The 13,949-nt window shown below is 32.7% G+C and overlaps 1 protein-coding gene across 1 annotated transcript in view; it reads left to right on the top strand.

Annotated features, from left to right (window-relative positions):
• Window positions 1-9,025: 9,025 nt before the first annotated feature.
• The window catches only part of LOC148277533 (core alpha-(1,3)-fucosyltransferase-like), a gene marked incomplete at its 3' end in the record, with an annotated part of 29,466 nt that continues 24,542 nt past the window's right edge, over window positions 9,026-13,949 (top strand). The window contains exon 1 of the mRNA XM_088232763.1: window positions 9,026-9,077. The remainder of the gene's footprint in view (window positions 9,078-13,949) is intronic.

The following is a 13,949-nucleotide window of genomic DNA, read 5'->3' as shown; positions in this document are numbered from 1 at the left end:
AAACCAGTTTTTATATATTGATAGTTGTATCATCAGAATCGTAAAAAAGGCTCTTAAAAAATATTATATATTTTCAACGTTATTTGAATTTTTAAAGAAAATCTAACATACTCGGGATAGATTTAGCAAAATGTAAACTCTCGCCTTCCACACAGTAGCCAGGCTCTTTATAAACCAGGTCCCCGATTACAATGGGAAGTTAACATTTATCTTCAATTGTATCTACAAAGTAAAATTAAGTTTTATGTATGAAAAGCAGAATATGCATACGTTTTTTTATTTTAAACATGTTACCGACGAAGATACTTTAAATACTCACGCAAATATCGATTTTTCTTTATAGACAGTCGAAGATAACTCTGTTAACTTCCCATTGTAATCGGGGCCCTGGACTTGGAGGGTGAGAACTATTCATGGGGACCCGTCAAATAGATCTTTGCAGGTCGCAGTGACGTCAGGAGCTTGCATAGCACTGACCCCCACCTCTAAGAATAAGAACATACTCGTATTATGGTACATAATGAGAACATTACATTCTTAAATTGGCAAGTGTAAAAATGATAAACTGTATTTTAATAAAATCAGTACTTGGATAGCATTATCTGTTTTCGATATGAAGGTTTATTTATATACAGTAGGTTTATAAGACAAATAATTGATTGCTGATTTATAGACATAATTATTTTGACAGTTGTAAATTGAAATACTACAAACATTGACATATAATACATAGACACGCCCGAAAGAGTAAAATATTTCAAAAAATGTGAATACGTACCCATTGTTACTAAGTACTGTTTAACCAGGGCTGCATTCAACGAGCATGCATATGCTACCAAAAATCAAAGGATACTCATTTTTAATACATAAAAAAGTTTGTGTTTTGACGTTAACCATTAACATTAGTTTTTGCTGGATCCCAATCAGGTTCTTGCCTTAAATTCCTTATAATTTCGACCCATTTTTTTTTCACTGGATTTTGGGGAATGTAAAAATAATATTATCGCCATAGAATTAAGAATAGTCCAGAAGGAGCGTAGAATCATAATTTAATACATCGGACTGTGTCCAATAATTCCCCCACTATGCTCTACTTTCGCCACGCGCATTCGTGAGGTCGCAGCGTAATGTTGCTTGATGGGAAAAAAAATTATCATAACACAAATATAAGGTAAAAAAAAGCAATCTGTTAATTTCTCTAAAATTTTATTGTGCACGTGGAAATATTGATTGACACAACAGAGTAAATAAGTAGAGGGTCATTTAATAAGAGTAATTGAATTAATAAACTTTAAACTTAAAATATAAAACAAATTTTATTTTAGATAAAACGGATATTTTTATATCATGTTTAACAATATTTGATGTTTTGAAGATAATGTCAGTCAAATGTCCACCACAGAGTTGTTTAATCCAAAATCCAAATTTCATTAGTTCTCTCATTAGATGAGCAAAGTGGGGAAAAAAATTACTACCCTGGCAACACTAACGAAATGTTCATTTTGTTTCTTCGACAATCTGACAGATGGAAAAATAATTCAATTTTTAAGTAATGCATTTGTTACATACACATTCATATGCTAATTACACATAAAATGTGATTGCATCCTGTTTCTTTAAGATCCTAGCAGTATTTCTACTCTTTAAAAGGACACAACACGGCATAGTTGAATTCAAATCAGGAGTTGCGTACTGAGCGACGTCTACAAAGAATCTAATGGTAAACGTAAACCTACTCATTTATGAGTAGTTGAGTCGCCTATTGTTTGATGTGCGTATGCGGTTTCTGGACTATTCTTAATTCTATGATTAACGCATATTTATTATATTTTAAAAATATATTCCTATCATGTACCCCCCCCCAATGAGTAAAAAAAGATTCGCAATTGCGCCGCTAGGCGTAGTTTGACGTTCACAAAAATAATATTCACATTTAAATACTAATTGTTTTAAGGTTTGTTAATCACTCATAAACAAATATTTACCAATGAAAAGTGACACAATTATTTTTACAATGTTTATCCGAAAGCTTTTACACGTTCTCATGACACAAGTAGGCATTTTTGTTTCGATTCTAAACGTTACGCCTAGCGACTAAATACGCATTGGACATGACTGAGCGTTTAGGCATGAGTTAAGAGTAATCATTTTTGAGGGCTCAGTGCATGTCTATGTATTAACATGTTAATGACTACAAATCTGTAAAATATTCCTGAAAATTTATTTATTTTATGCTTACATATTGATAATTGAATTTTAAGAATGCCAACACTTTTTGACTATATTCCGTGTGGAGAAATATTCCTACAGACGCAACTAAAGCTCTTGTAAATGCTTATGTCGTTTCGCGTCTAGATTACTGTAATGGAATATACGCAGATCTCTCAAAATATCAACTTCAATGCAGCAGCAAGGCTTATTACGGGAGTGAAAAAATATTCTCACATCTTACAACATCTTCAAGATTTGCACTGGTTGAAAAGCCCAGAGAGAATAAAATACAAGTTTTGCTGAACAGTATTCAAATCCCTTTATGAAAAGGCTCCAAGATACCTATTGGACCTTTGTATTAGGGAAAATACATGTCAAAGAAAATCTACTCTTAGGTCAGCATTTGATTCAGGGAGAGGAAAACTTGTTAAAATCCGGCGCCCCCCAAACACTATATTTGGAGATTGCGCTTTTGCCGTTGCCGGCCCCTCTGCCTGGAACCAATTGCCTTCAAACTTACGAGTCATCGACAGTCCCAGTCAGTTTAGATCCCAACTAAAATCTCACTTCTTTAGATTATTTATCATACCCTCAATTTTAAATCAGAAAATATAATATGTCTCTAAGTTCAGTTAGAATGTAAGTTTAAGTATGCAATTGTAAAGCGCCCTTTTAGTGATTTTTCACAAAAAATGGCGCTATATAAATCAGTCAAATATTATTATTGTTATTATATATACTGGATACATAATAACATTCGAGATCTTGGGATACTTTTTGATAACAAACTCAAATAAACCATCACATTGACCACATTTCAAAGAAAGCGTCCAAAATCTGTGGATTTATTTTGCGAATATCTAAGCCATTCAAAAGCCCGAAAATTGCAATTACATTGTATAAATCATTTGTTCGTAGTTTGCTTGAATTTAATTATATAATATGGTCTCCTAATTATAATATTCATATAACGCGGATTGAATCGGTGCAACGGAAATTTTAAAAATCATTAATATTTAGAATAGGATCTAATACTTTCATAATCAACTATTATGTTCGTCTAGAGTACTTTCTTATTTTTAATTTAGAATTCAGAAGGATTTTGGCTGGTTTGATATTCTTGCACAAATTAATGTCTAACTGTACAGATGCCCATGATATCCTTGCTCAGATAAACCTTAATGTACCTCACCGTAACTTGCGTACCAATCCTGTCTTTGCTGTTGGAAATTATAAAACTAACATCGGATTCTTTTCCCCTCTGCCAAGGATCCTCAGAACGGTGAACGAAATCTCACTAAACGGTACTGTCGATGTGTTCCTACAGCAAGGGCAGGCATTTAAGAAGCAAGCAGTGTGTCTCTCCTGACTCGCGATGTCACACTTGCCATTTCCGCCTAGATTATGCTATATACATACATTTTGTTAATTATACACTTTGTTAATTTAAGTAGATTTAAAGAATGTTTAAATTAAGTAATACTAATTAATGCCAATCTATTAGGGCTTACTTAAGTCTGTTGATTGGCTAAAAAATAATAAAAAAACATGAAATGCGATTTCTTTTCCTTCATCGTTATCACTGATAGGTTAATTTAATGTAATTGTTACTATTTTATTTGTGCGTAGGGTAAGCGTCTATTACACCACAGTGGCCACCTTATTTCAATTTGCAATAGATTTTTTCCAATCAAATTGTTTACAAACAAACAAAATCAACGACAAATGGCTTCAAAAAAGAAATCAAGTTTTTTGGATACATTATTTTTTATTGTTTAAACGGCAATCATCCACTAAAGCTAGATGTTTTTGCCAGAGTCAAGTTAAACGTTTAGTTACATTGGTATTATATACATCAGTTATCACGATTACAAAGTACAGTAGAACCCCAATTATCCGAACTCAGACCATCCGAATCACTGATTACCCGAAACGCTTTATTTATTTATTTATTATAAAGAAACAAACAGTCGAAATGATATAGTAACATTAAAAAAAATACACTTTAAAGACAGACCAGCAAAGTTTCTAAATAAGAATCATACATATTATTAAATTGCGTTACAACAAAAGGGTGTGTTTATGTGTATTTGTATGAGCGTAAGTGTAGATGTGGGTTTATGTGTATTAGGTAGGAGTAAGTGTTCAGGTGTGTGTAAGTGTGAGCATTATTAAATAGTAAGTGGGATCGTATCGGAGCCAGTAATAATGAGTCTTAATTTATTTTAAAATAAATTAAGAGGCGTGTAAAATATATCAATAGATGAAAAAAAAGTTATACATTATAGTTAGAGCAAGAACGATAGAGGAAAGAGTGTTGTGCATATTTAATGCTTTCAGAATTTTAGAAAATTTTTTTTAGATGGAAACGTACTGCGATTCGCAAAACATTGATTCTGTCTACGCGCGCTATTGTCCTTTCCTCCGCGAATTGTCCTCCTTTACTTAACAACTGTTCGTTTTGATTGATGAGATGTGCGACTTGGCTGCCCGAGAACGGATGATCACAGTTAAACAGCTTACTTTGACTGAAATGTTCAGCAAGCAATGATTTTCATTTACAGTACAGTACGTACATACTGAACTAATGTACATCACTTGCCTTTTCATTTAATTAAAAATAAATGCATACTGGAAATAAATAATATTTTCGTAATTTCAGCATATGTTAATTTGGTTTTTCTTTTATTTTTCTTTTCTTTTCTTTTCTTGTCTTTTCTTTTCTTTTCTTTTCTTTTCTTTTCTTTTCTTTTCTTTTCTTTTCTTTTCTTTTCTTTTCTTTTCTTTTCTTTTCTTTTCTTTTCTTTTCTTTTCTTTTCTTTTCTTTTCTTTTCTTTTCGTGGTCATGTCATACCATATATATGTGCTATGAACTTTTGAATGAACTTAGGAATAGCCCACGCTTAGACGCTGTAGTCTTTGTAGGCATTTTTTTTTCAATTTATTTTAAGATGTATTTTTCCAAAGTGTATTTTTGTAATTATATTTCTACGTAAATAATATGTGTATGGAAAAATAAACAAACAAAAAAATATTAAAAAAAGAATAATAATAATAATTGAAAGCTCATTTACTTTAAAATAGTTTTTTTTCCAATTTTCAACATACATACATACATACAGTAATTGATTCTAATAGACCCCTTCTTTGGAAAAAATCCAACTATCCGAAAGGGGTCCAGTCTCAATTGATTCGGATAATAGGAATTCTACTGTATCCATCATTATAACAAACAATACAGTTTGTTTTTTTTAATTTTTAAAGAATTAACTGACAACATTTTTGAAATAAATAAAACCATTTTGTGATTGGGATCAGAAACAAGGGTAGATATTTGAATGAGGAAGTTCAGCCCTACGGGAAATCAGATATAAAACATGTATTTTTACGCGCGGTAAAAATTAGAGCGTTCAATTTTAGGGCGAAGTTTCTGAAAATGTAAGAAAAAAAAAAAGAAAAATGGCTTTGAATGAAAACGAATTGCTTTAAACGACATCACTAGTTCTTCCGAATCAACCAATGATGAGAGTGTTGTGATAGGTTTCTGTTATTCTATTATTTCATACTATGTACTACATGATTATTGTGCACTGCTGTGATTATTTCTGTAAATTATTTTTTTTGTTGTAAAAGGTTCTTTGAACCGTTGATGTATAAATGAATAAATAAATATACCATTTTTCTTCCACTCCTTTCGTGAATAATTTCTTTGGAGAAAATTACCATTTTAATACAACTTGGGTGAAATGTGAACAATTTATTGACGGGTAGTCGGAAACACTAGGAATTATTTAGTGGCAATCCAATCCAATAATAAATTATGATGTATTATAAAATGGTGGAAAGACTATTTTCAAAGCTTTTTCCGTACCCGGCTATTCGACCTTGACGGGGTTGCCATGACGCCCCGCCATCTTGAATCGTGACGTCACTCGTTTTCATTCAATGTTTAAATCTTTCTTATAGTGAAGAAGTTCCGTGCTACGGGAAATTAGATACAAAAATGTTTTCTTACGCGAGGGAAAAATCAAAGCATTAAATTGCAAAGCGAAGTTTCTTGAAAATGTACAAAAAAAAATAAATATGATTTTAATAAAAAATATCTACTTTGAACGACGCCGACGCGACGTCAGTAGTTCTTCGGAATCAACCAATGAGGAAGTTCAGCGTCTTTTTTATTTTTTATTTATTTGTTAATTGACTATTAAACTAAGCTAATTATAAATATATATATATATCGTATTATCATCGCAATGATTTTTTGAAGTATTGTATTTCTGAAATAACTCCACGTGTCACGTCAGAGGTTCTTCTCTGTCAGTTCTTACGATTGGTTCATTTCCGGTAAGCTAACCGGATATCCTTCACAGCTCTCATATCATTGGTTGGTTTATATGAACTAGTGACGTCGTTTAAAGTAGTGCGTGTTTATTAAAATATTTTTTACTATTTTTCCGTATATTTTCTTTAATTTAATGCTCTAATTTTTACCGCGTGCAAGAAAACATTTTTTGTATCCCGTAGGGCTAAAGTTTCTTATCGTTGCGATAGATTTCAGGGCTACGGGAAGTCAATTCACCAATCAGCAGAACTCATTGAAGAGAACTTGTGAAGTCACACGCGGAGAAACTTCTGTATTACAAAACTTTCAAAAAATCATGGCGCTGATAATACGATACTTTAGAACTAACTTGATAACCATATGAATGAAAGTAAAAACATATATCTTAATGTTGGTAGACAAAAATTGAAACAACTATTTGAAATGGTTATATTGAAGTCTGTCATTTCTTCTTCTTCTCTGTCGTTCCTCAGTTCTGAGGATCGTGATCATTGGTACTCACTCCAGCCATTCCATTGACAAAGGGTCTCCACCCTTCACGGCTCTTCACCCTCTTCACAGCTCCATATAGGTTCGCCCGTGGCGTTGTTTTCGCCTGATCGATCCATCGAGCTGCAGCTCTGCCCCTGCTTCTTATGTGTCCGAAGAGCTGCAGAATATATCGGCAGCATATGGCCGATAGGGGAACTTTTACATTGAGTTCCTCCAGTATGGAGATATATGTTCTTCTGGCTGTCCATGGTATTCCCAGCGTTCGATGCCAACATCACATCTCGAAGGCATCTATTCTCTCCTGCTCACGTGTTTTATTTGTCCACGTTTCTGCGCCATTTAAGAATATTAGGAACACGAGAGTACGCACTATGAACATTTTAGTTTCCTTTGGGATCTTGCCAAATTTTAGTGAGTCGAGTCATGGCTTTTTTTGCGATTAGGATGTATCTTTTAATTTCTGATGTGCATATACTGCCCGCAGAGATGGATGAGCCTAAATAAAAAAAAAAATAGCTCGGTCAACGATCATGAGCTTCGTTTTAGTTCTATTTATTTTGTACCCAAATTTGCGACTTTCTTCTGCTACCCGAGCCAATTTATCTGCCATTTCCAGCTCGTCTTTAGCAAGTAATGTGGTATCATCAGCAAATCTGAGGTAGTTGATTAGGCAACCACTAATTTTGATTCCTCTTTTCCAGCCTTCCATTCCATCGCTCTTCTCATTACGTGGTCCCCGTACAAGTCTGTCATTTACATGACTTATAATTTGACATTACCAGATCAATTATATACTACGTGATCGGATCATTTCATAAATGGTTTAATGGTTTTTTAACACACATTCTTTAAAAATGAATATATAAAAATTATATTGTTAAGTCATTTAATTTATTTTCTATCTGATATTTTTGGGCTTATGATAATTATTATGAAAAATACTGTAATCGGTTCACACAATATTTCATTACAATTAATTTTGAATTATGTATAAATAACTATATGATGGTCTTAAAATAAACAAATAAAAGTATGATAAAATAAAATAAATTGTCTTAAAATAAACAAATAAAAGTATGATAAAATAAAATAAATTTAATGAATCAGTATTTATATTCGATTAAACCAATGGGCTAAGTAGAAAAAATATAATAAAGTGATTTCAGGCGATTCCTTTTGTAAAATAAAAAATAATATGTACATTCCGCACATCAATAAAGGTTTCAGTTCGTTTACTCCTTAAATGTCAACAGACGGACGAATCAGGTAATGTGGATGTTTAAATAAGAAGGTAAATGTTAAACAATGTGCGCAAAGTGTAAAGATAAACCAGCCAATTAAAAATAGTTATTGAAAAATGAAATATTTGACTAAAGGAATCGATCCTAGGACCTCAACAAGCATGGTAAGCGAACGCTACAATTAACACACCATGAAAGAGACTTTTCTTCACATGATTTTAGAATTTTTAACTGAGACCAGCTATCTAGTCGAAAACAATTGTTCAGGACTGTATTCTTTAACCGCCTCGACACAAAACAATAAGTATAACATTCATAAAATAATCACGCCGATTACAGAAATCTGTAAATATTTTTTTTTTTAAAGTAAATCTTATTCAACCTAATGCAATGTATTCATGAGAATTTGGTTTATGGGGTAGAATTTCTTTCCTTTGGGGAGGGGATTTCTTTACGCATGCGCCCTCCGCCCCGCATTCTCCTTATGGATTTTTATACCGGGATGCTGACTAACCAAATGTTCTTATGTCACACCCTCTCCATGTCCTTTGCGATTCCAGCAATGTCAATAATACTAATTCAAAGTGTAACCAAGTCTACAAAATTAAATTAAACGGTAAATAATACGTTCAAGCAATTTGTAAAAATAGTCAATTGGAAAATGGACTCGCCGAAGTGATTCTTTAGTGCTTTCTATTTTGCGGCGAATTGTGATATTTCTAAGCGTGTTTTGTGTTTTAAAGTGCGCAAGAAGGATTAATTTTCTTGGAATTCTTATTGGATTTTCCAATGTAAGTATAAAAATATGCTTTAAAGTACATATCAATTAAAGGGTGCACGCCATAAACTGGCTTTTTGCATTTTTTTCAACTTTCGAGATATTAAACCATTTTTTTTCCTGAATGAGGTCAGGAAAATAAATTATTTATAACTAACAAACTGTGGCTCCTTTTTTGATAAATTGTACGAAAAAAAAAAGGTGTGACCCCTAGCAAAACAACTAGTTAAGCTAGGAAGGAGATTTTAAAATTTATTCAAATCTAGAGAATATAGACGTTTTTGTTAGTTTCTTTACTGTGATTGAATATATTAGTAATAGTATATTATTTTTTACATAGGATTCACTGAATCTCTTATAAATATAAAAAAATTAGATCTCTATAACATAATTCACCAATTAGTAAATTAAACCTAACAAACGATTAAAAATATAATTTAGATGAATGGAATACCTATCAAAAAAATTAACGGAGTATTCCACAAATTTAGTTTTTATTCTTAAATCTGCTCTCCTGTAAAACTATATTTTTGCTAATGGACCCGTTTTTGCCGAATACAATGATTGCGGACCGTTTTCACGAAGCGAAATATTTACAAAAAAAAAACAAAATATGTTCTTTGACGAAAATGGATTCTTCTATTTATTTATTAACATCTTAAGAACTAATATATGCTTTTAGTAACATTTAAATTTTTATGAAAATTTCTTAAGAACATGTTTTTTTCAAATTGATTTGAAATATTTCAATGCTTTCTATTCCTTTTATTTCTTCAGGTAACTCATTGTACAGCTTCAATCCCTTGCACAATGAGTTTTGAAACTCTGTTTTTCTCCTCTTTGGTAATCTTTTTTTTTTATCCCTAGTTTCATATGTATGACATTGCACATATATGAGGTCTATCGATTGGTAAAATAATATTTTAGCTAAACGATCAATGTGCGAATTTGCTTCGGTTCGAGTTGGATTGGATTATCATTTAATTGTATAACAATATGAAAATATGATTACACAATTAAATTAATTTGTAATATATGTATCAGCGTTTTATTTTACACGGAAAATATTATAATATACCTACAAATTGAACGGTTTGAGTAGGTAGGAAGAAATTGTCAGAACATGTCAATGAGGAACTTCAGTCCCACGGGAAATTAAGAACTAAACATTTTGATAAAAACGAACTACTTTAAACGACGTCACTGTTTCATATGAATTAACCAATGGTGAGAGAGTTATGGAAGATTTCCAGTTTGTGTGCCGTGAATAGGCCAATGGGCAGAACTTATCGAGAATAAGCGGAAGAGAACCTCTGACATCACACGCGGAGATATTTCAGAAATACAAAACTTTGAAAAATCGTAACGCTTCTAGTACGATATATAAAAATTGAAAAATTTTTTTTTGCTTAGTTTAATAGTCTATTAACAAATAATAAAATCACTGATCCTCCTTGTTGCAAATTAAACGGTTTGAGTAGGTAGGAAGAAATTTTCGTAAGCCAATATGCCCTCCCTTTTGCAAATGTATGTAAACTATATATTTATATAAAATGTTAAAATAAATAAATAAACAAATACAATATTTCAGAAAAAACATACCTGTCCATAGGTATATGTGGACATGTTATACAGGGTGTTCTTTAAACCCTGTCACATCCGAAACCACGATGGTCAGTATGGGCAAGAAGACATATAGGAACATCAAAATAAATTTTTAGAAAATATTAAAAAAAACAAATGGTTGCTTACTTCTGCAAGGGAGAAGCGAGGAGAGGGGAGGGGGAGTCTGATACACCGTCAACCACATGGCCACGCCCCCCTCGCTTCTCCCCTGCAGAAGAAAGCAACCATTTGTTTTTTTTAATTTCTGCGTTTTAAAAATGGTTTTAAATATGCTAATATGTATTCTTGCCCATACTGATCATCGAGGTTTCGGATGTGACAGGGTTTAAAGAACACCCTGTATAATATAACAAAAAAATATTCCACGCAGAAGTAAACTTGTATTATATTCCCAACACAAATAAACTCTTTCGTACATGCCTATCGCACAATATGTTGCCATACCGTTTTTGTGAAAAATTGGGAAAGCTTGGATCTATATTGTTGATTTCCAGTACATGAGTTAGGATGTAGAATTTCTATAAAAAGTATTTTTGTTTTTGTTAAAACCCCAGTAGATATTACAATATTTGAGTTTGTCCAAATGTTTGCAGACAAAAGACTGGATTTCACTCCCTCGGGAGTCATTACGATTAACAAATTACAACAGGGATGGAGAATACCTTAAATAAGGGAATATGAAAGTCAAGGCATTTACAGGGCTTATGACCTGTCATTGGCTGGTTTAAGTGGCCACTTTACACACTGTGTAACATTCACCATTTTGCCTATGTTTGAACATCCATATTTCTTCAATTCTTCCATTTGTTGATTTTAGTGAAGTTAAAGAGCTGAAACCTTTATTGTTGTGAAGAGATTCATCTGACTGAATTATTTCACATGAAATTGAGAGTTGCTTAGTTGAGATATATATCCAGTTGTCCAGATTTTTATTGAAATTTATATTTATGTAATAATGTTGTCTGTAATATACATGCTTCCACTTTCTATTTTGTTGTATCCCAACTCCACACAGGGCTCTTGACCTCATAGAGTTAGGGATACGTTATATATATTTGTAATATGTATCTTTATAATAGAATAAATAAAATAAAATTGAAGGATAAAATGACATTAATAAATAATGTACGCATTTTGTAATAGTTTTTTATGGTAAAGTTCGTATATTCATGACAATAGGGTTGACCGAATTTCGATCCGCAATCGCATTACTACAAATTTGCAATCTGTCAAAATCGTTATATTTATGCTTCCGTCTATAAGGCGGTTTTAAAAAAAAAATAAAGGAAAAATTCTTGAATCGCACATAGTCTCGCTTGAAATAGAGAACAGAAATGATCTAGTTTAATCTTTCTGGCAGCTATTTCTCTCACGTCGTCGTAGGGTGCAAATGCTAAACCTATTTTGCCATTTAAGAAACTGCATCAGTGAAGAACCTCAATTCAATCCATGGCAGGCAGAACTTTGTAATTAAAACCAAGGTCCATCCGGTAACACTCCGCGGGAGTGAGAAAAAGTTTCAGTTTCTTTGATAGAACCTGTCAGTTGGCAAGTCTTGCAGAGTGAGACTTCTTGACCTTATAGGTCTTTCCAAGTTCCTTGATTCAAAGGTTGAGCGGCATGAAGTCTCTAAGAATAAACACCAAAGAGATCGTTCGTAACTCTTACAAAACCTGGCCAGACAATTTGACGTTAAATAGTCCAATTTCTTTTTATTATATTTTTTATTGACCGTGTCTATCCACATACTAGAAGCATGCGTGTAATCGGAGCCTCAACTGTTTATCCACAAAGAATCATAAAAATTAGAATAATACCTTATTGGAATAAAAACATAAAATAATAATTTTCTATATCTAGACAATATTGAAACGGGTTGTGGTCTACTCACGGATCAGAGGTCCTTGGTTCGAACCCCACTCCTACCTGAACTTGATAACCATTTTCTAAAAGTAAATTATTTACTCTCGACTCGTTATATATGACCGTTGTAAATGACCTCAAAATTAAAATATTTGGGATAATCGTAAGAACGCAAATATATCTTTTAAAAAAATGCGTTTTGTGGCTCCGTTATTTTTAAAATATGGAAGTTTTATTCTTTAGTATGCACAATTTAACATATAAATGAATGAAGTCAATGCAGTACTCGTATGTTGAATGTACATACGTCTATGAAATACCTACATTATTACAATAGCGGTATTCTTATCTACCGCAAAACGACCGATCCTTTTACTAGTTTACCAGGGTTGGATGAAGACATTTAGAAGAAGTACAAAACTGCGAAATTGATAATGATGTATTTATATTAAAGCATTAAGTATTTTTTTAAGGGAGAAAACCCACCTCCAAACTCAGCTTTTATAGAGTCATAGGGGACGTCAGCCACGCCATTTTAACGAATGAACTTTTTATATACATTTTTTTTTTGCCATGTGACTGAAGTAATTATAAAATATACACGATTTCTCTACCCTAGTCTCTCTTAATGCCCCCGTCACAACTGTATTGAAAAAAAACAATATTTTTCAATAGAGCATTATAAATAAAATTTACAAAGTTATCAAACATTAGCATTAAGTATAGCGACCGACCAAAGTTTCGCTCTCGAATTCAGCCTGAAAAAGATTTTCGGTGTCAGACAATTTACGGCCGAAACCAAAACTAACCACGGCCGAAACTACAGTCGATTGCAATGTATTCTTCTTCTTCGCGTGTCATGTCGGGTCCCCCCGACGTTGACGACCACTTGGGAGAAAGCTTCTCTATCCTGAACAGTGCGAAACAGCTCCTCCACAGTTCTAATCCTAGTCCATGCGAGGATGTTTCGAAGCCAGGAAAGCTGTTTTCTTCCGACACCTCTAGGTCCCTCGATCTCCCCTTCATTTATTTATTTATTTATTTATTTATATATATATATATAAGATACATATCACAAAAAAATAATAACGTATCCTAACTATATGAGGCATTGAGATCTACTGATTCATTTGTTAACTTACCGTAAACCGAAAATCTATCACAACTTTCTTATCCTTAGTTGATTCGAAAGAAATAGTGACGCTATGTGCAAAGTAGTTCGTTTATATTCATCATCACCATTCTCTTTCCGCACCTAATGGTGCACGTGGCACTGCATTGGTACATCAATCGCAGCGTATCTTAATCATTTTTGTTACATGAATGTAAGATGATCAGTGTTATACGCTTCAGGTAGCAGTCCAGAGACTATGAAATATTCTGGTAAGAAAACACA

The sequence above is a fragment of the Micrasema longulum genome, unplaced genomic scaffold, assembly GCF_059751315.1.
Source record: "Micrasema longulum isolate JH-2025_06_02 unplaced genomic scaffold, ASM5975131v1 h1tg001017l, whole genome shotgun sequence".
Classification (NCBI taxonomy): Eukaryota; Metazoa; Arthropoda; class Insecta; order Trichoptera; family Brachycentridae; genus Micrasema; species Micrasema longulum.
Note: the sequence above shows the minus strand (reverse complement) of the source record. Positions and strands in the feature narration are given on the sequence as shown.